The following is a 24,093-nucleotide window of genomic DNA, read 5'->3' on the forward strand; positions in this document are numbered from 1 at the left end:
CTTTGCCAAAACATGTAACGTTTTTAGTTCAATTCTATTATATTTATGTTAGTCGTTCCCAAAGTGGGTAGTACCGCTGCCCCCTTGTTTCCTAGTGCCCCTCCTAGGTAATCCCACCCCCTTGGGGGGAGGCAGTACCACTTACTTTGGGAACCACTGCTGTAATGTGAGAACAGCACCCAGATGGAATAGGCTTAATTGTGAGAAGATTTCATGGTTTTGTAGCCAACAAGAGAAATCTAGGCACAGTCTCTGTTCATAATTTGTTCAGATCAAAAGGTAGGCCACACAGTATCCAGAAATTTTGAGAGAACAGAAGTCACAGATCTGATTTGAAGGTTGTTATAGGAATGATAGGAAATAAGCACATGAGCCAAATACCCTATAAACCCTGCCCCTTCAGTAGCCAAAGATAGGAGTAAGTGAGCAATAAAAAACACCCAGGTGTCAATGAAGTTAACTCTTTATTCAGAGAAACCGAAGCAGCACAGGCCTAGTGATCAAATCAACTCTTTCCAGTAGGTCTTGCCCAGTGAGGCAGATGTGAGGACTGAAGGTGCTTCCCACCACTCTCCAAGGCTCTTCCACTGGTTCCTTCCCCAGCAGCCTAAGGCTCCTTTGTCTTGTCTCTTTGCTCCACCAGCTGGTCACAGCAGGAGATAGAGCCTCCCTGAAATCTTCAGCAGTCTGCCTCCACTCTGCCTCTTGACACCTCCTCCTCTGCTGCTGCCTCTGAGCCTGGACTGCTCTCTGCCACAGACTGTTCCTGCTCACTAAACCCTGTTACCTCTTCTGCTTCCAACATGTCCTTCTCCCAATCTGCTTCCTCTTCTCCCTCTGACCACTCATCATCATCCCACCACCAATCCCCTAGCTCTGAGCCTTCTTCCCCTGGGGGTTCCCTTGGAGGTTCCCCAGCTGGCCGACAGTTCATGTTTGCGGGTTGTGTCGCCAGCGAATTCTGGCCCGGGGCTGCTACTGGGCCATCCTCGCCACACCCAGTCCAGGACCCAGGAGATGACCCTATCTTTTGTGGAATGGCACACAACTTCTTGTGCCTGAATGGGTCTGTCAGGAAGCAGCTCCAGGGTCATAACCTCTTGCGCAGGCGCTGGGTCGGGGCCTGTTTCTGGTAGTAGTAGCCTGCTGAGAGTGTCTGCGTGGCCCATTGCCTTCCCAGGGTGGTGAATTAGTGCATACTGGTAGCCGGCGAGGAAAATTGACCACCTGAGGACGTGGGGAGACAGCACTTGGGGGGTCTGCTTCTCAGGGGCAAACAGGCCAAGCAACGGCTTGTGGTCAGTCACTATGGTAAAGGGCCGCCCGTACAAGAAATCGTGGAATTTTTTTACGCCCTTCACGATGGCCAGACCCTCCTTGTCGCTCTGTGAGTAGTTTCGTTCGGCTTTGGCGAGCGTCTGTGTCACGGTCCGGTCGGCGGGCGTCAGGACCAGAGGCAAGATGGTGGTGTAGAAGCAGGAACAGGTGCAGGGCTGAGGGTCCAGCAGCAGGCAGTCACAGGGTCAAGGAGCAAGGCAGAGGCGAAGGTCTGGGAGTCAAGGAGCAAGGCGTCGGCAAGGCAAGGGTCCAAGGAGCAAGGAGCAAGGCGAAGGCTCAAGGAACAAGAAGCACGGCGAAGGTTCAAGGAACAAGAAGCAAGGCGAAGGTACAAGGGTCGAGGATCAAGGTGTCGGCAAGGCGAAGGTCCAAGGAGCAAGAAGCAAGGTGTCGGCAAGGCAAGGGTCCACGGAGCAAGGATCAAGACGTCGGCAAGGCAAGGGTCCACGGAGCAAGGATCATGACGTCGGCAAGGCAAGGGTCCACGGAGCAAGGATCAAGACGTCGGCAAGGCAAGGGTCCAAGGAGCAAGGATCAAGAGGCCAGATGCAACCAGGCAGGGATAGAGTTGCTGTGGCAAAGAGCTGAAGGGAAATGCTTAGCTTTTATCCCTCCCAGCTCCTGCCACCAGGTGCAGTGAGGTATCAAGTGGCCTCACCTGAGTGACCACTCCTTGCCTCTCCAGCACAAGCTGAGGTCTTCACCTGTGTGGCCACTCCTTGCTTCTCCAGCACAAGCTGAGGCAGGCCCCAGTCCTGCAAAGCACTACAGGCCCCAGAGCCTGACTCCTGCCCATACTCCTGACAGTCTGGGACTCTGGGAGAAGTATGCCACCGGCACCTCTCTTCCATCCAGGAGTTGGTGTCCCAGGACAGCGCCGATGCCATAGGGAGAGGCGTCGCATGCCAGCACCACCGGCAGCCTCTTGTCGAAGTGTGCCAAGACCGAGTTCGAGACAAGCAAGTCCTTGACTGCCTGGAATGCGGGCCTCTGTCACTGGCCCCACACCCAAGGGGCCCTTTTATCTAGGAGTCTGTGTAGGGGCTCCGCTACCGCTGCCTTATGGGGAAGGAAGGCATGGTAAAAGTTCAATAGTCCCAAGAATGAATGGAGTTCGGGCTTGTTCTTGGGTGCTGGGGCCTCACAAATGGCCCGTACCTTGTCACCAGTTGGATGGACCCCTTCTGCGTCCACCTTAAATCCCAGAAAGTCCACCTGTGGCACTCCTAGTAAACACTTTTCCCGCTTCACCTTGAGGCCCGCCGTCTGGAAACGGTGCAGGACGGAGCGGAGGCGGTCCTCAAATTCCTCTGGTGTGGGCCCGGCGATCAGCACATCATCGAAGAAGGGGGTGACGCCAGGAATCCCTTTAAGGAGAGAGTCCATTAGATTCTGGAATATGCCCGGTGCCACGCTAACGACAAATTGCAGCCGCTTTACTCTGAATGCCCCTCTGTGCGTCACAATCGTCTGAGCCTCTGCTGTGGCTTCATCCACAGGCAACTGTTGATAGGCTTGGGCCAAGTCCAGTTTGCCAAAAAAAATTGGTGGCGAGGACATGGCTGACCACTGGCACTGGGTATGCATGGGCCGTGAGGGCCTTCTTTATGGTGCATTTGTAGTCTGCACAGATGCGGACCGAACCGTTAGGCTTGACGGGTGTGACGATCGGGGTTTCCCAGGGGGCATTAGGCACCGGCTCCAGAACTCCTTGCTCCACGAGCCGGTCCAATTCCTCGTCTATGCGGGGTTTCAGGGCAAATGGGACCCGGCGGGCCTTGTGCCTGATGGGTCGTACCGCGGGGTCTAGCTGTAGGGCAATGGGGGGGGGTCCTGTATATCGTCCCAGTGCCCCGTCGAAAACCCCTGGAAACTCTTTGCATATGGCGTCCACGTCCACTTGTAAGCTAGTGCGGTTCACCCCGGTAACGGCTAGCCCCAGTGGTCCAAACCATGCCAGTCCCAGTAAGGTAACGTAGGGGCCCTTAACTACCAGCAAGTCTAGTAGTTGCTTTCGCCCTCAATATTGCACCCTGAAGGTCTCCACCCCCATTGTAGGGACCTTACGTTTCTGGAAGTCCCGGAGGGTGAATGGGGCCGGCCTTAGTTTAGGACCCCCATTAGGGCACAGTTCCCTTAATGTTCGGGCCGAGATTATGGATAGAGTTGAACCCGTGTCCAGCTCCATGCGGCATGGGGCTCCCTCTATCTGTACCTCTACATAAATTTTCTCTGTGTTGGGATGGGGCAACTGGAATACCTGGTAGTCCGTGATCTCCGTCGAGTTGCCTTGGTGCATGGTGCCGTGTGACCTGGGGCTCCTGGGTCGGTCATCTGATGCTTGTCGACAGGTGAGCAGAGCCCGACACACCCGGGCGATGTGTCCCGATTTTCAGCACTGCCTGCACTCTGCGTTGCGGAAGCGGCAGGTCCTCCTCTCGTGGTTCTCCCCGCAGCTTGCACAGATCCCACCTTCGTCGCCAGTGAAATATACTCGGAGTCGAGAGTGAATTTCATGCTCTTTATTCAGCTCGTAGTTATCAAGGAGAAGAAGAATGCCCTTTTCTCCAAAACCATCTGCTTATATACATTATTTACACAATGGGCTTTGCGTGATTGGCTACTTCAGGGCTACACCTGTGGGCCAATCAGTTTGTGGATTGACTTCTGCCAGCAGCCTGATTGGCTGCTCCTGCAGGCCAATCAGGTTGTGGATTCACTTCCACCTGGAGTTGGATTGGGTGGCTCCTGCGGACCAATCAGACTGCTGATTCTGGATCCTGTTGTTCTATGATTCAGCTCAGTACATAACACAGTCCTTCAGTCTTGATTACCTATGTCAGTTTCCCCCAACTTGGTACCCTCCAGACTCCAGCTCCCATCTTCTTCCCAAAGTTCAGGGATGGTGGGAGTTGCAATCCAAAACATCTGGAAGGCAACGAGGTTGAGGAAAGCTGTACTTGAAGGGAGGCCAGCACTGTTTGTGTGAATCTGGTCATTATAATGAAGACAACACCCTCAGCAGCAAGGCACCCACCGAACCAAAATAACAACATTTATTTATTGTGACATTGGCGCTTGGCTGTCAAGGAACCATTTTGTTAGCACCAATGTGGTGAACGTTTAGCCCGCCAGACATTGATGAACCACAACTACCATCAGCCCCAGCAAGCAGAGCCAGCGACCAGGGATGATGGGATGATGGGAGTTGTAGTGCAGTAACATGAGGAGGTTCCCCATACCTGAGTTCAGGGATGTTCTTGATGGATTTCATCATTTTATTAAGGGGTGTCCTTGTGGGGTTTTCTCTTGCTTGCTGTTCTTTGATCCCTTGACTACCTTGTCAGTCCTTGAGAGTGTTCCTGCCCTTTTAAGAGTTCTATGGAAGGAAGTTTTCTTTTTCTGGGATAGGTGAGGCTTTTCCCAGAAGAGTGCTACACTCATGGAAGAAGTTGCACCTAATGGCCTGGCTTCTTCCATGTCCATCGTCAAGGGACAGCAGCTCTCTCAAGTTCTGGCCCTATGGATGGGATTTATACTTACTCCTCCATCTCTGTTCAGCTTTCCTTCAACTGACACCAACTCCTGACAAATCATTGAAAATCCACATGCAGGTTAGTCCTTTGGTAACTCAATTCATACACTAAATATTGGCTGATAATCAAGAGGAAGGCAAAACGGACTTGCTCGCCTCTGGACTCTTAGGACTTTAAACCTAAGACGCTGGCAAATTAGCAAGGTCATGTGATTTAAGTTGTTAAGTCGTTAAGTTGTTAAGATGCTCAGTATATATAGAGCGTTTGTTTTGTTTGCCTGTGAGGTGTGGAGCTGTCATGTCTGAAAGCTCTGGAGGTGTTTCTGTTATCTGTCTGCAATAAAACTGTCTTCGAAAGTTGGGCTTCCGTGGGTCGTTTCTGCTGCAAAGTTGCAAGGATTTTACCACAACAAGAATCCAGCCGCTGTGCTTAATGCTCTGCAAAGAGAACTGTTTCTGGTCTGTGCAGCGCAGCAGAAGCGTTTTACTGGACCAGTACAGGAAAACCTCTTATGGACAAATGGCATTGCTTTGAACTGGGATTTAATGTGACTTCAGGACTCAGCCAGAACCATTTTTTTCAGTGTCAGGGTTTGACCCTGGGACATGTGAAGGAATGAGGAATGAGAGTTTCTTTGTGCATGGGCAGAGTGCTGAACGGCTACAACCAGCCTCTGCACATCTGAGCTTAAAGGGAACGGCTTCTGGGAGAGGCATGTATAGGTGCGCTTAAACCGAAAGAGGTCGCTTTAGAAATTCAGCACCATTTCTTACATGTTCATAATAAGTAGAACTTAAAAATATATGCATCTTGATTTTAGGAAAAGGGGGTTTTAAGTGCTTATGCTCACAATGTAAAAAAAACAAAACAAGAAAATAACACTTGCAACTGTAAGTATCTTATTTTTCCTTATTTTAATAATTTCAATGGGGGGTGTGACAAAAAAAATCCACACCGGGGACTTCCTGTTTCCTCGCACCCGATTCGGACGCGCTCAGCAGGAGCTCTGCAAGAGCGGCTGCCTAAAGAGGTCTACTGGGGGCAACGCGGAGGCTTGGCAACCCCCATAAGTCCTGGGGTGAACCAGGACAACACTGCCAGCGGCGCTGAGAGAGGGGACCACCGGAGCCTACATCTCTGCCGAGGTGAGACAACGGAGGGACCCAAGCGCAAGGCGGAGAACGACCCAAGGCAAGCAAAGCCTCTAAGTCCGAAGGGGAGAAGCGGGGGAACATCCTTAATTTTAATCCCAAAAAGAAGGGGGACAGTCCAAAGGAGAAGGACAAAAGAGACATAGGGGGTAAAGAAAGAAACAACAAAAAGTTGGTGCAAAGAGACGCGGCGCTAGCACTTAACATGCGGCGGTAAGCCAGCCCCCCCCAAAAGGGAAAAAGGGGACAAAAAGAGTTACAAACGGGAGGACTAAAAAGGAGTAGACAAGGGAAGCCCCGTTTGTTGCACAAAAACAGCGTCACAGGATTACAATACAAGCATCAGAGAGTAAAAAGAACAGCAAAAAGGGGAAAGATAACGCTAAATCGTATACTAAGGGACAAAGTTAAAAAGGAGAGACATTGATCTACCACGATTGCCTAACTAAAAGAAGACAAAAAGAGGGGGCAAGGACGGTAATAAGACTGTAAAATAAAACTGGTAAATACCTCCTCAACGTGTAACTGAATAAAGCCAGGAAAATGGAGTAGCGTGCACAAACGAAGGGCTGGGCCAACAGAGAATAGGAGGAAGGGAAGAACGACGAGGCAAGAGGGGAGGAGCCAGAGAAGGACAGCCAAGAAGAAAGAGAAGCACAGCACCAGAAAAAGGAAACAGCGACACCAGGTGGTGAAAGGAATAAAGGACATAAAAAACCATACATACACATGAAAAATAGAATTATATACGGACAGACAAGACAGAAAAGGTGATGTAAGACAACGATAAGAAAGAGAGCCACAGAACTTAAACAACCGAACGTAGTTAAAGATAAAGACAAAGAGGACTTAAATTAGGAAGGGGGAACCCAAAGGAGGACTCCAACCCCTTCTTCTTTCTTGAAACTATTTATAGAGTGTTCCATTATTGACTCTATCGTATTTGGTTTTTCTCTCTCTCTAGGTATAGGCATATAGGGAGTTACATCCCACTACCCTAAGGAAAATTGGTAATTGGTCTCAAGACTTTGTTGGTGTGTAATATCAAGAGCAATAGTGGGGCCTGTGCTCTTTAAGCAGGGGGGAGACGTACACCCAAAGGAGGATATTTTGGCAGTTGGTAAAACCGAAAGCATAAGAGGGGCAGAAATATACAACCAAACTGTGTTAAGTTGAGTGAAGTATAATGACAAATAACAAGAAGCAGATGCCAGCCCTCCATAACAGCCAGGCAAGAAGAGACTCAGGGCAAGGGCAAGAGCCAGAAATGGATCTGAGAGAACTCATACTAAGCTTAAAGGGTGACATAGGAGAAATGAGAAAGGAATTTACCGAAATGAAAAGTGAGTTGAATGACAAAGTCAAAAGTTTAGAGGAAAAATTTGATAAAATGGGAACCAAAACAGAGGATAACACAAAAGCAATCACAACATTAGAATCCCAAATGAAAGAAGTTTTGGAGGAGAACAAAGGGATGAAAAAAGAGGTAGAGGACCTGAAACAAAAGGTACAGCAGCTGGAAGAGGCCTCCAAAAAGTCAGCAAAAGATTATAGAGACTACAAAAAAGAGAATGAAAAAATCAAAAAGGATAGTGAGAAGTTTAAAATAAAACAGGAAGCAACATGGGATGCCTTATCTATCTTGCAGATGCAGGCAAGAGAGAATATTTTAAGATTGAGAGGCATACCTGAGAACCAAGATGAGGATTTACAGAAAAGAATCATAATGGAACTAGCAAAGTGGTTAGGAATAACCGAAAATAATATAGAAGAAGGGGTTGAAAGTATATTTAGAGTGAACTCCAAGAAGGCAAAGGCCAATAAATGGCCGGGAGATTGTTTGATCTCATTAACATCAACCAAACTAAGAAATATCATTTGGCGAAATAGAAGGAAAAACCCTTTTAAGATTGGTGATGAGGAAATTATAATACTAAGGGAGATTCCACCCCACTTGCTAAAAAAGAGAGAAAAGTACCACTTCCTCACAAAAGCCCTGAGTGCGAATGGAATCCGCTTTAAGTGGGAGATTCCAGAAGGAATCACCTTCACGTTTAAAGGGAGAAAGAGAAGAATAGAAACAGTGGATGATGCTGAAAATTTTTTGAGACCATACAGAAGTGAACTTGAGGGAGATAGACAGATGAATGGAAGAGAGCCCAGCCCAAACAATAATGCAACACTACAACAACAAATACAAGAGGAAAGTGAGGACAGCGATAGTAATTAAAGGCAATAAGCTACATCTGAATAGGGGAAACTCCCCCTACATGTTTTAATGTTTAATATTTAGAACTAAATAAAGATGACTTTAACAATTTTAACGTGGAATGTAAATGGGTTGAATGATAAAAGGAAGAGAAACAAGGTAGAACATATACTCCAGAAACAAAAGAATGATATTGTATGTTTACAGGAAACACACATAAATAGAGAACACAAGCGAGTACTAATCAATGCTAAACTAGGATGTGAATTTATTGCGGCTGACCAAGTCAAAAAAAGGGGGGGGGTGATATATGTAAGACCGGGACTGGAGCCGAAACTGATTTATGCCGATCCTAAGGGGAGAATAATAATAATCAAGGTAACAGCGCAAGGTGAAGAACTAATAGTGATGGGGCTTTACGCACCAAATGAGAAAAAAATCAATTTTTTATAAAAAATTGGAAGTAAAATTAATGGAACATGTAGGGAACAAAATGATTATTATGGGAGACTTTAACGGAGTAATTAACCCGCAAATAGATAGGTTGGGAGGGGCCAAAAACCAAGGGAAATTGCCAGCTGTGTTTGTCAAGATGACTGAGGATCTGGAATTATTCGATACTTGGAGGTTTAAACATATGGGAGAGAAAGATTTTACGTTTTTCTCAGATGCGCAAAAAACAGCAAGTAGAATAGACGCCATTTGGGCTACAAAAGAGTTAACGATGAGAATAGAAGAAGTAAAGATCCTCCCTAAAACGATCTCAGATCACAACCCTGTACAATTAAAAATGAGGCCAAATTGGAGTACGGGATTGAGAAGATGGAAATTGGATGATTCATTATTAAAAAATGACAAGATATTGGAAGGAGCGAAATTGGAATTGGAAAGCTATTTTGAATTAAATAGAAAGGGGAATAACAACATAAATGTGATCTGGGACGCGAGTAAGGCAGTGATAAGGGGGTATTTCATCAAGCAAAAAGCGATAGAAAGAAAGAAAAAGGAGAAAGATAAGGAAAAACTGCTAGAGGAAATTAGGAAAAAGGAAAAGGAGTTAGTAAAAAAACCAAAAAAGGATACCCTGAGAAATGAATATGAGAGCAAGATAGGATTGGAAGTAGAGAAAAAATTGAGACTGCTTAGACAAAAGAGTTTTGAATTTGCAAATAAGCCCGGGAAATATCTAGCGTGGCAACTAAAAAAGAGAGAAGCAGAAAAACAAATAAATAGGATAAAGATAGGAGAAAGAACCATAGATGACCCCAAGGCAATAACATCCAAATTTATAAAGTACTATGAAAATCTGTACAAAAAAGGAGTAGAAGGGAGAGAACAAATCGAAAAGTATTTAAAAGATCATAAAATTCAAGAATTAGAAGAAGAAAAACTGCTCCAGCTGAGCGCACCAATTTCTGAAACAGAGATAAAGGAGGCAATACAGAAAATCAAAACAGGAAAATCGCCGGGTCCGGATGGACTCCCCTCCGAGTATTATAAAAAATTGGCAGGAATATTGATTGCACCGCTAAGAGACATAATGAATAAAATCTTGGAGGAAGGGAAAGCGCCGGATTCGTGGAAAGAGGCCTATATAACCCTTATCCCAAAACAAGGAGGTGACCCAGAGACGTTGTCAAACTATAGACCCATATCGCTTCTCAACTGCGATTACAAGATATTCGCTAATGTATTAGCAAATAGATTAAAGGGGGCAATACAAAAAGCTATACACTCAGACCAAGCAGGCTTCCTTCCAGGAAGACAAATAGCAGACAATACACGGAATATAATTGATGTAATAGAATTCATGGAAGTGAACAATGAAAGAAAGGCAGGTCTGCTACTGCTAGACGCTGAGAAGGCGTTTGACAACGTCTCATGGGAATATATAAAACAGCAATTAAAAATAATGAAAATGGGAGAAAAATTTAGAGCAGGTATAGAGGCCATATACAGTCAGCAAACGGCAAGGCTTTTAATAAACGGAAATGTCACAGATCAAATCAACATCTGTAAAGGAACAAGACAAGGATGCCCTTTGTCCCCGTTGTTGTTTATCCTTGCACTAGAACCCCTTTTACAAGAGATCAGAATCAATGAGAAAATAAAAGGAATAAAGGTAGGAGAAAGGGACTACAAGGTAAGAGCGTTTGCTGATGACGTAATATTAACAACCCAGGACCCCCAGGAAAGCATTCCGGAGGCCATAAAAATTATAAAAGACTTTGGGAAAATAATGGGAATGAGAATAAATTGCCAAAAAACCAAAATAATAGCTAAAAATTTAAGACAAAAAGAAAAAGAAGAATTAGAGAAGGAAACTGGATTGGAAATAAGAAATAAGTGGAAATATTTGGGAATTTGGATTTCAAATAATAACCTAAATTTGTTTGAGGACAACTACCAAAAGGTATGGAAAGAAATTAAAAGAAATATGGAGGCCTGGAACAAGTTACATCTATCCCTTTGGGGGCGCATATCAGCTGTCAAAATGAATGTCCTGCCCAAATTAATGTTCTTGTTTCAGACGATCCCAATCTTAGGAGGATCTAAGTGCTTTAAGGAATGGAGGAGGGAAATTGCCAGATTCATCTGGTGCGGCAAAAAGCGCAGAATAAAACATTTATCACTAATTGATAAAAAATCAAGAGGTGGATTTGCGCTACCCGATCTCGAAATATACCACGCAGCGGTGGGATTAGTGTGGCTAGGAGAATGGATAAAACTAGAAAGAACAGACATATTAGATCTAGAAGGCCACGATAGGCGATTTGGTTGGCACGCATACCTGATCTACGGGAAAATAAAAGCACACAAAGGGTTCCTTAATCATGTGATAAGGAAATCCCTCTTCAGGCTGTGGATTAGGTACAAAGGGATATTGGAGCCCAAAATACCACTCTGGACCTCTCCTACAGAGGCCATTGCGGTTAAAAGGAGAAACATGAGTAATAACTGGCCCACATACAGAACAGTACTAGAGACAACAGAAGGGAAACCAGTACTGAGAAAGTATGAAGAAATTAAAAATCAATTAACGAGCTGGCTACAATATTTTGAACTGAATCAGAAACTAATCGTGGATAGAGAGACAGGGTTAGCAATAGAAATGTCAAGATTTGAAAAGATAATAACAAAAATAAGGAAGAAGAAAATTTCCCTAATGTATGACTATCTTTTAGAATGGGAGACGATCGAGGAGCAAACTAAAACTCCAATGATTAAATGGGCCCAAGACTTGGGTTATAACATCAACATAGACCAGTGGGAGAGATTGTGGGAGAAAGATCTAAAATTTACAGCATGTTTCAACCTAAGAGAAAATTGTATGAAAATGATATACCGTTGGCATTTAACACCATGTAAGCTGGCTAAAATGTATGGGGGTATGAATCCGAGGTGCTGGAGGTGCAAGAAAGAAGATGGCACGTACTACCACATGTGGTGGTCCTGCAAAAATATAAAAGAATACTGGAACAAGATATATGAAGAACTAAAGAAAATGTTTAAAATAACATTTAAAAAAAATGCCTGAAACGTTCCTTTTAAATATCTTACCACCGGAAATAAATAAGGAAATAAGATCTTTATGCCTATACGCTGTGACCGCTGCTAGAATCTTGGTAGCTAAAAATTGGAAGAGCGAGACGCTGCCCACAGTAATAGACTGGCAAACACAAATGTTAAACTATATTAGGATGGCATGGTTGACAGACTCAATGAGAGATATACCTGTACAAAAGACAGTGAAAGAGTGGAGAGTGTATAAGAACTATCTCAAAACATATTACCCAAATAGCTCTCTACTCACGGATATTGAATGATGCTTGAGAGAAATAGAAAGGATTAGAATAATAATGAGGAGGAAAAAGAGATATCGTTAACATAAGCCTGTGAAACATAAGATATTGAAAAGTGTGCAACAAAAGGGACAGGAAGTATCTATATGTAGATGTGATGAGTGTATCTGTTTTATATTCTTATTTGTTTTGTAAATCTGTGAGGATAAGTTTTGACGAAATATTGTAAGAATAAGGTTTTTCTTGCCCTTTTTTTCTTTTTCTTTTTCTTCTTCTTTTTTTATCGATCTTTATTGTATTCTTTATTGTATTGCTTTTTTCCCCACCCCTTATTATTCTCCCCCACCTTATTATTCCTTTTTATACGTAAGTGTGTATTTGTTGTTCTGCTGATTTTAAACAATAAAAACTATTTTTTAAAAAAAATCCCCCCGGGTACCACCTGACCTTGCTATGCCATTGGGTCGACAACTCTGGGAAACAGAGGGGGTGGGGCGCTGGAGGGATCTTTGCACTACGGCGCTGGATATGCTTAAGACGGCCCTGGCTAGACTGGTGACTGGGAGTGGCCACTGAGACCACGTACCACCGGTCTTGAAAGACCTACATTGGCTGTGCCCCTGGGCATTATAAGTGATTTGACAGCTGTAGCGCGTGGAGACGCAGCAGCTGGTTGCTCCCTAACTCAGAATTTGGCTTTCTTGTCCTGCCAAAATAGACTTGTTTATAGTCGACAGGATATGTTATCTATTCGGCTACGGAGCGAGCACTGCATAAATTGTGAGTGTCTCCGCGTCTGCAAGGAAGATTTTTTGACTTCAAAGAACCGGGGAGGAAAGAGGCACATGAGAAACCGTAAACAAAAGAGAGGTTGCAGGGGAGGAAGGCGACTAAAGCAATTAAGGCTGAAGACACAGCACTATAACTTACCACTTCCCAGCATTTTCTATGCGAATGTGAGATCCTTGGTGAACAAGCTGGAGGAGTGGAAGCTGTGGGTGGCAACTGAGAGAACTGTGAGTGAATGCTGTCTTCTGCTGATTACAGAAACTTGGCTGACACCACTTATACCTGACTCAGCCATAGAACTAGCAGGCTATACAGTGTTCCGTCATGATAGAACAGAGGACTCTGGTAAAAGAAGGGGGGGAGGTTTGTGTGCATATGTAAACAACTGCTGGTGCACAAACCACACCGTGATAGCTAGTCATTGTTCCCCAACTGTGGAATTTATGACGCTTAAATGCAGACCTATTTACATCCCCCGAGAATTTACAGTAGTACTGATAACTATAGTATATATTGCACCTGATGCGAACATCAATAAGGCATTGGGTCTCCTGCACGATGCTGTTAATAGACAACAATGCAAGTATCCTGAGGCTGCATCTATTGTATGCGGGGATTTCAACCGCTGTGAGTCCAGAATGACTCCCAGGCTGCGCACCTGGTCCTTCACGGGCACAGTTACCCCACTCAGGACCAGGGAGTTCTCCACACCTGCCCGCCTTCTGTCCCCCACAAACAGTACTTCTGTCTTGTCAGGATTCAACCTCAATCTGTTAGCTGCCATCCATCCTCCAACTGCCTCCAGGCACTCACACAGGAGCGGGGGAGCAATGACAGAAAAAGGCCTCAAGAGCCCCCAGTGCCAGCAAGGAAGCCCTACTTTCTAAGGCCAGCCAATGAACTTGCACGGTCGCCATCAGTCTTAGCTCTGTACCCACTTTTCAAAGCTCTGGGAGCTCCCAGGTACCCTTGCTTGGGCATCCCTATTTCTGCCGCCGCCTCTTCTCTGCCATAACTCCTTGTACTTAATTTGATTCTTATTAATGTGAGCAGCTTGGGTCCTGGTAAATCAGCCTTGAGCCCATGAGGGAGGGGGCTGGGATGGGTTTCCTCACCAGACAACAAGGCCAATCAACCCTTTATAATTGAGCATGAATGGACTCTGAGAGGGGCGTCTCTCTTTGGGGAGCAGCCTCAGCTGGCAACCCAGGGGAATGTGGTCCTATTGAAATCATACTTCATTGCCATGGAGAATTATAACTGTTCTTTGCTTAGGGGAGGCAAATGAGGAGCGGCTATTAAAAGGAAATAAAATACCCTCTTTCCCCCTGGGGGAAAGCAAGCTGGAAGCTGTGCCCTGGTTTAACCCCTGCAGGATAGTGTCCCCTACAACTGAGCTGTGTCTTCCTGCGGAGAAGATTAAACATGCTATCTATCTATCTATCTATCTATCTATCTATCTATCTATCTATCTATCTATCTACCATCTATATCTATCATCTATATCTATCTATCTATCTATCTATCTATCATCTATCTATCTATCATCTATCTATCATCTCCAGGGTTTGTGAAGAGGAGACAATGTCTCAGGGAACAACTTAGGGAACTTAGCTAGAAAAGTCAGAGGCCACCCAAGAGACAGAATAAAGTCACCCTGTATGGATGTGTGTGTGGTTTTCCCCTAGCAAAATGAAGAATCCATTTATTTCAAATGCATTGCCCATGTGGAAACAGGAGAAAGCTACATTTCCCACAGTTCTTCGCATGCAGATACAGACACACAACGTATCTCCCCAACCTGAACATAATCAATGCTTTTGGCTTGTCGACATTCACATATCTCTATACCTATAGGAGATGAAATGAGAAAGGGGAGACATGAACATGCTTTTCACATATCTGAAATGACGCCAATATTGACGTGGAGAAGAACAGTTTATTGGGGCCCCCAAGGGAAACAGCAACAGCGATGACTTCTGATTTCATAAAACAGAGTTAGGCAGAGCATTACGAAATGTAATATTATGAAATATTACATCGTACTAGTATTTTTATCAGAAGTCCATATGCAGCTCTTCAACCTTGAGGTCAGATCTGGGCATTACTCACCACACCCATCACTGGAGAGGGCAGATTTCAGGAGCAATAACAAGTCAGAGAGATTAGTGTGGGGTAAATATGGCCACAACCAGTGCTTCCCCCCCCCCCCGGAAGATAAATAGGTGTCAGAATTCATCAGGAAGTTGTTATAGGAAGAGGTTGGGTGAATTTGGTCAGCCCTGAACAGATGCTGGTTTGACAACAGCCGCATTCACTGCCTGCGGAGGTGCTAAAAACAATGGCAAGCTGTCATTGTCACCCATGGTTCTGGTGTAAGTCAAATAAATGCGCCCCCCCCACCTCCAGTACCACTTGGACCCACTGTAGTGCTGTGGCCACATCCCACTCAGGCTACCCCACCCCGTCTAGCCTGCAGGTGGCTAGGAGAGATCAACTAGCATTTTCAGCCTGGCCACAGGAATCACTGTGTGATCTGCTCAAGTATCCTTTTCTCTGCCTGTGGAAAGCTGCCCGTCTCCTGCCTCCTAGCCGTCTTCAGGCCTAGCTGAGCTGAAGAATCGTCTGACTCCCCAGCCACAGTCTCTCATTAGAAAGAAATTAAAAGCCACTCAATTTTGGCTAATATCCCTCTGTAGGCCCTTAACTCCACCTGTGACTAACCCATCCATAATAGCTCTGTTTTAGTAGCTCGGGCTGATGTATCCTCAATTAATTTGGGAGGAGAATGCCATCTCTCTTTGTCTCCCTGCCTCTCTCTGACGTCTATTTCATCGGCTGTAATAATAATAATAATAATAATAATAATAATAATAATAATAATAATTTATTATTTATACCCCGCCCATCTGGTCGGGTTCCCCCAGCCACTCTGGGCGGCTTCCAACAAAACAGAAATTCTAAAATACAGAAATCCATCAAACATTAAAAGCTTCCCTAAACAGGGCTGCCTTGTAACCCCAACCCCATTTGGCATTTCCTTCTCCCCCTTTTTGTCTCCTCCCAGGACTTTCTTCCTGGTTTCTCATTTATGCTCCAGGTCTTTCCATTATAGGTCCCCCCCCAGCAAAGTCCTTTTCATCTTGCGACTGCAACCATTTGCATTGCCACCCTCCTGCTCATGCAACAACCTGCACGATCTCCTTTTTGCTCCTGCTGTATCACCCCCCCCCCCGTTTTGCACTTCCTTACCCCTTTCTCTGCATTAATCCCCCCTCTTTCCCCACAGCAACCTGCCCTCTTTCCCCTCTCCTTCTCCCTCTCCTTCCTCTCAGTCTGGGCCTCGAATGCCCTCCCTCCCCCCTCGCCTACCCCCTTCCCTCATCTTGATTATTATTAATGATAAAAGCTAAAACATCACATCAGTAATTTCTGAGTGAGTTTTGCAATGAAGCCGGGGCCTTCATGGCCCCTCCCGAGTCCCACAAATTTTACTTTTGCAATTTCACGCCTTTGGTTATTATCACGCTGCTTCGTCCCTGCTCGGCCTCTTCATGCCCCTCCCCCCTTCTCTGGCGAGAGTACTTAAACTTGTTTTCATTCCCTTATTCTTTATTTTTTTTAATGTCCACTCTCTCTGGAGCCAGTAATGTTCCTCCACTTTTTTCTCTCTCATTTTCTGTTAATTCTGCGCCATCTGCCTTAGCATCTGTTAAAAATAAAATTTCCCTCACAATGAGAAGCCCTCGCTGCCTTCCTTCCCGGCTCCCGATATTTCTTACCACAGTTCTCAGAAACTCCTTCTCTCTTGGGGTAACTTTAGCTCCCCAAGCCCAGTTCCCCGCACTGCCTTAAACTGCCTCTAAGGGGGGTTTCGAGAAAGAAGCTTCACCGAAAAGGAGGGCAGTGGAAACTCTGCAGCCCTTATTGCTTTTCCTGATGGCACCTCAAGCCAGTGCTTGATGCTCAAGAAGGCCTTGCATCAGTGGAAAGGAGCACAAAGTGAGAAATCCAGAAGAGAAGGCTGGATTGTTTTCATTATTCATTTATCCACAGGGAGAGAAAGGAGGAGTATGCAGTGAAACCTAAAGGATTAGTACTTGCATCAGTGGAAAGGAGCACAAAGTGAGAAATCCAGAAGAGAAGGCTGGATTGTTTTCATTATTCATTTATCCACAGGGAGAGAAAGGAGGAGTATGCAGTGAAACCTAAAGGATTAGTACTTCACAATAACCTTCAAATCACATAATTACATTGACTTCCAATCCTCACCTCCACAGCATTTTTACTCAGCCCTTTTCTACAGCATTATATCTTTATCTATTAATAAAAGTTTCTCTGTTACAATTCTTTTATCATTTTTCTTCCACTGCTTTTATCTTGAATCCTGCCTGCGATTTCATTTAGTCCACAAAAGGCCTCCAATCTTCTATATAAAGTTTATCTTTTGATCTCTTAATTTTGCGGTCAGCTTTGCCATTTCTGCATGGTCCATTACTCTCAAAAGCCACTCCTCCTTCGTTGCAACCATCTCTTCTTTCCTTTTCTGTGAATATAATATTCTAGCTGCTGTTGTCACGTACATAAATAATTTAGCCATCTTCTTTGGAACCTCTGTCCCTATTATAGCTATACGGAATGCTTCTGGTCTTTTGGGAATTGCCCATTTAAACATTTTCCTCATTCCTGAAGGCGCACACTTATTTAAGGTAGCTAGGCATTTCCTCACAAACTCCTTTCCAGCCCTGCAGACCTCTCCTGAAAATCCATCTGACTACACTCAGCTTCCCAGAATATCATTAATTCCAGCATTACACAACCCACTTAAATCTCATTGTTAATCTCATTGACTGTTTCCAACGAGAGCTGACACCCTCTTTCTTGCCCAAGCCTGGTCCACAAGGAGGGCTGCAAGCCTCTGCTGTTTGTGTCACTTGTGATGTCAGTGGACCACCATTTTTTTTGACACCCAAGGCAATGGGCCTTCAGAGTCCTTCCACATGTGAAAATGAAGATTTTGTTTGAACCCAAAGCTTTGCTATGGCTTTAGCTAGTATTGCTATGGCTGCGGCAGTGGGAGAACATGGGGCAATGGTGGTATTGTCTCCAAGTCTTTCCTCAGCATTGGTTTTCTTAAAAAACATTTCCCATGGTTTTAACAGAGGAACTAAACATTTTAGCACATGTCTTGCATAGAACTTGAGATGGAACTCCACTGCCCACCCTCCTTAGTTCAACAAAGAACATTTCCTTCCATATTGACCTACCCTTGCTATAACATCAGCAGGTTAAGTAACCGTATGAGGTATGTAGGGTGGGAATCCAGGAAAGGGCCTTTTCAGTGGCAGCTCCCTGTATGTGGCGCTCCCTTCTTACAGAGGTACATCTGGTCCAACAACAACATTTTAAAAAATTTATACCCCACCCATCTGGCTGGGTTTTCCCAGCCACTCTGGACAGCTACCAACAGAAGACTAAAAACAGAATAAAACTTCGAACGTTAAAAAACTTCCCTAAACATCCCTCTGTAGCTGGAAGTGATTTGTTATGACCAGGGGTGGGGAACCTTTGACCCTCTAGATCAGGCATCCCCAAACATCGGCCCTCCAGATGTTTTGGACTACAATTCCCATCTTCCCCGACCTCTGGTCCTGTTAGCTAGGGATCATGGGAGTTGTAGGCCAAAACATCTGGAGGGCCGCAGTTTGGGGATGCCTGCTCTAGATGTTTCTGGATGCCAACTCCCATCCTTCCTAATCATTGGCTGCATTGGCTGGACTAGCATCCAGCAACATCTGGATGGCCCTTTAGGCATTTGGAGGAAATGAGACCTGGTTGCTGCTGCTATTCAGAGATTTGTTGTTATGGGTGGAAGTCAGTGTTGGACTGTTGCAAACAGTAAAAGCATTTCCGCCGGACTGACGGAACAATCTTCCTGCTCCTCCCTCAGCCATGTGCAGCTGTGTGCGTGCAGAAGCGGCACCTCTGCCTACGGACTTTTCGGGTTGCGGACGGACCCCCCGGAACGAATTTAATTCGTATTCGGAGGGTCCACTGTACTATACAACAGTGATAACAAAAAAGACAGGACTATAAAACACAACAGCAGATTTTGAGGGGCTCCTGAAAATATTTTTCCATACGTAGTGTCTAGGCAACACAGCAACTGAACAATTTAGCATTAATAAGCGCAAAATTTTAGCCTAGCAGTTATTCTGACCTCATAGCTAAGCATACACAGTGCTAGATTTCGAACAGCCTGCAACTATTTGGAAAAGAGATGTCGAGGCCCTAGTGGAAATGTCCACAAAACAGCAGCCCGGTATTTGACGATAATGAACTCAAATGGAGTTTTGACAGCATCTGAAATCTGCTAAAAGTTGACAGTTTTGATGTCGAATAGTAAAGTGTTGGTATCTTGAATTTCGAAAAGAAGTTTTTGTGAAATGCCTTGTCATCAGCGTTTGGTATTTTCTTTCTTTCTTTTTCTTTTTTTAATGTTGCAGTTGTCTTGTTTTTCCTCTCATCACCCCCCCCCGCCCATCCTCCCACCCCCCTCCCCTGCGACTTCACAACCTGGTCTGAACTAATCCCATTTATCTTCCTTTTCGTTCTTAATATACATACCTTACTTTAATATTTACAATAAATTCATATCATTCTTCTCATCCATCAAGTTTCCTAGCTCAATCTCTCTTATCCTACTACAATTGATACTTTATATTTCTAAAAAAAAAGATAGAACCTTTAGACATTGGAGATAGGGTTTAGGTTCTCTACCTTAGTTTGCATATAATCTATAAATGCTTTCCAATTATTTTTTGAATCGTCCTCTTTTATTCCTTTAATTTCTTCATATTTTATGGCCAGATTATAATAATTATAGAGTTTCTTTTGCCAATCTTCTTTTGTTGGGACAGAAGCGGTTTTCCATTTTTTTGCAATTAACACTCTTGTGGCAGTTACGGCATAGCTTATACAGCATCTATCTCTGGGGTTGACATCTTCAGGCAACATTCCTAAAAGGAGCAATTTGGGGCACTTCTTGATCGGATATCTCAGAATTTTCTTTAATTCCTTATAAATTGTTTCCCAAAACACCTTAATTTGTTTACAATTCCACCACATATGTATGTGGGTTCCGATTTCCTGGTTACACCTCCAACAGATGTTGCTCAATTCTGGATATATTTTTGCCAATTTGGCTGGTGTTAGGTGCCATCTATTTTGCATTTTCATTATATTTTCTTTTATATCATAATTTGGCGTAAAATTTGAATCTCTCTTCCACAGGTTTTCCCACTCTTTCATTGAGATGGGCTTGCCTAAATCTTGGCTCCATTTAATCATATAATCTTTTGTTAATTCTTCTTCAGTTTTCCATTTTAATATAATTTGGTACAAATTTTTTATATATTTATCTTTATTTACCAATAATAATAATAATAATAATAATGGGAGACATGAATGGAGTTGTCGATCCAGAATTAGATAAAAATGGAAGACATAAAGGAAACAAGACAAAACTACCAAAAAAGTTTATGGACATTATGGAAAATTTAAACCTATTAGACGCATGGAGGTATAAGAACCCCATTAAAAAAGAATACACACATATTTCTGCGCGTCACCAAACTGCTGGTAGATTAGATACTATATGGATTCCTAAAGAATTGGCATTAAGAATACACAAAATAGAAATAAGACCTCAGACCCTCTCGGACCATAACCCAGTGACCCTTTCATTAAAAAATGAACAAATACAAAAAAACTGGAGGCTTAATGTCTTCATGTTAAATAATAATAAGAACATCCAGGGGGCCAAGAAAGTGCTAAAGGATTATTTCGAGTTAAATTATAAGGGTGAGGTGGACCCTCTAACAGTATGGGACGCGGGCAAAGCCGTGATACGCGGCTACTTTATCTCATTAAATGCAAAAGTAAGGAAAGATAGAGAACAAAGAAAAGAAAAACTCCTACAGGAGATAAAACACAAAGAAAAAATTCTCTACAAAAATCATAATAAGTCAGTGGAACAAGAACTTAAAATATTGAGATTGGAATTTGAAAAATTAATTGACCAAGAAATTGAACAACAGATACAATTCTGGAAATACAAAATTTTTGAATGGGCTAATAAACCTAGTAAATTGCTGACATGGCAAATCAAAAAAAGAAAAAAAGAAAAAATAATCATTAGAATACAATCGGAAGGAAGATATTATTATAAAACGGAGGAAATCATGAAAGTTTTCCAAAAGTTCTATGAAACATTATATCAAAAGGAAGAAATACCCACCGAACAAATTGATGAATTCTTAATAAAATATCATTTACCAAAAATACCAATGGAAAAATTAAAATTACTGAATAAAGAAATAACGACCTCAGAAATATTAGATGCAATTAAGAATATGAAGAAAGGGAAGGCCCCGGGCCCTGATGGATTACCAATAGAATTCTATAGAGAACTGCAGGATGAACTATTAACCCCCCTCAATGACCTAATGAATATAATACTAAGAAAGGGAAGGACACCCCAAACATGGAATGAAGCCCAGATAATATTAATTCCTAAATCACAAGTAGATACAGACAATCCAGGCAATTATAGGCCAATTTCGCTATTAAATAGCGACTACAAAATTTTTGCAAAAATCTTGGCCAAAAGATTAAATAATATTTTAGAGGACATAATTCATAGAGATCAGGCGGGATTTATAAAAGGGAGATATGCAAAGGACAATATAAGGATCATTGTAAACATCCTGGAATGCCTCGAGAGTCGAAGAGACAAGCGAGCAGCTCTTCTCTCCATCGACGCGGAGAAGGCCTTCGATAGGGTCTCGTGGCCCTTCATGATAAAAACATTGGAAAATTTAAAATTAGGGGGGGAAATGGGGAATGCAATTAAAGCAATTTATAACATCCAAGAAGCAAGAATCCTAATAAATGGGAAAATATCAAATAAAATAGATATTACGAGAGGCACCAGACAAGGGTGCCCCCTATCTCCCATCCTCTTTATAATCACCTTAGAAATATTATTAAAAAATATCAGAGAAGAAGAAAATATTAAAGGAATAATAATTGGCAATAAAAAATTTAAAATTAAAGCATTCGCGGATGATATAATAATAATGACAGAAGATCCTGTCAAAGGCATTCCTACCGCAATCGAAAAGATAAAAGAATATGGATATCTAGCAGGCTTGAAAATTAATTATGAGAAAACTAACATGCTAGTAAAAAACCTAGAAATGGATGAGAGAATAGCCCTCCAGGAAAGTACAGGCTTGAAAATTGTTAAAAAAATAAAGTACCTGGGCATTCAAACCACTATAAAGGGGATTGACCTAATACAAGAAAATTATAAGACAATCTGGAAAAAAATTAAAAAAAACCTAGAAACGTGGGACAAATTGAAGCTATCGATACTGGGGAGAATCTCATTAGTGAAAATGTGCGTAGTCTCGAGGATGAACCACCTATTTCAAAATCTTCCCTTATTAGGGCAAGAAAAAATCTTCAAAGAGTGGAAAAAAGATCTTGCCAAATTCATTTGGAATGGAAAGAGACCTAGAGTCAAATACAAGGTTATGATAGATCAGAGGCAAAGGGGAGGATTTGGGATGCCTGACCTTGAAGTCTATCACGATGCGGCAGCGCTCTGGTGGATTAAAGAATGGATGGCATTGAAGGATACTGATGTATTAGACTTAGAAGGATACGGGATGGCATTTGGGTGGCACCATTACTTGATGAAGGAGAAAATAGAAAAAAGGAGCACTTTTATGTTAAACATTATTCGGAAATCCCTGTATGCAGTTTGGCAAAAATATAAAAGATATTTCGAGCCCAAAACACCTTGGTGGATCTCTCCCCTAGAGATAGTTGCGGTAAAAAGGAAAAACATGGAAGCAAATTGGCCAACATATAAACATTTATTAGAAAATAAAAAGGGAATTTGGCAATTAAAAGAATATACGGCAGTAAAAGGACATTTTAATACATGGTTACAATATTTTCAAGTGAATCAAAGATTACAAATCGATAAAAAAATTGGCTTTGATAAAGAAACATCCAAATTAGAGCGTTTGGTATTTTCCACAGACACATAAGCCCAAACCTAAAACATGGCACAAAACTATCCCCAACCCCTTTCTTCCCATCTTTTAAGTTTATTTCTGAATGCAACATTCACAGGATATTATTCGGATTGCTACATGTGAATTTGAAATGTGAAGGGTTTGTTGTTGTTTAGTTGTTTAGTCCTCTGTCATCCCCTTCTCCTTGCGCCCTCCATCTTTCCCAACATCAGGGTCTTTTTCAGGGAGTCTTCTCTTCTCATGAGATGGCCAAAGTATTAGAGCCTCAGCTTCTGAATCTGCCCTTCCAGTGAGCACTCAGGGCTGATTTCCTTAAGAATGGATAGGTTTGATCTTCTTGCCATCCATGGGACTCTCAAGAGTCTCCTCCAGCACCCTTAGAAGGTAAATTTTAAACAACATTCATTTTAGCTCACTAATCTTTTTTGGCTGTGTATACATGTTTTCCTGAAAGTGTTTATGTGGTGATACACCCTAAATGTGTTTATGCCTGCTTGTTTGCCTGCCTATGAATGTAGACTTCTTTCCTCGATGCATGTTTATTGGGACATATGATGCGAGGTTTTAATGTGCCTCCTCCCTGTGCGTTTAGGAAAATCAGAAATGGCACAACTGAGGACCTGCACTATAACTTTGATATTCAGCTAACAAGCCCTCTTAAAGTCCTCAATCCGCCCCTTCAAATTATTTCTCTGCCGCTCCCTTTGAATCCCACCGACAATGGTTGGGGTTTCTGCAGCAGTCCACCAGGCAGCCACGGCGGCACAGCCACAAAGCCAGCAAACCTTGACAGGAATTCTTTGGCAGGCTCCTGGTTGCTGAGGCGAATGAGAAGGGCATTTCCTACTGCAAAGCCCTCTTACTGCCACGGGCCTCTTTCTCTCCTTTTGTTTGATAGACACTGAGCCATAATAATCTCATTCCGCCCCAAGGGGGACAACAGCTTTTGTGAAGCAGACTTTTACAAACTGTTTTGACCCCATCATCCCCTGCTTCTCCCCTACACACACACACACACCCTACCGGCTGTATCATTGTCACACAGTTAAATCAGCGGTCCTATTTGCCCTAGTTTCCTGCTAATCGTTTGCTCACAGCCAGGATTAGTGACTTGGGGTGATATTTTAAATTTCACATGTTGGTTCTGCCACAGGAAGG

General features: G+C 43.4%; 1 pseudogene; it reads left to right on the plus strand.

Annotated features, from left to right (window-relative positions):
* The window catches only part of LOC132591160 (coiled-coil domain-containing protein 180-like), a 57,627-nt pseudogene that overhangs the window by 28,337 nt on the left and 5,197 nt on the right, over window positions 1-24,093 (plus strand).

Source organism: Zootoca vivipara, chromosome W (assembly GCF_963506605.1).
Source record: "Zootoca vivipara chromosome W, rZooViv1.1, whole genome shotgun sequence".
NCBI classification, from domain to species: domain Eukaryota; kingdom Metazoa; phylum Chordata; class Lepidosauria; order Squamata; family Lacertidae; genus Zootoca; species Zootoca vivipara.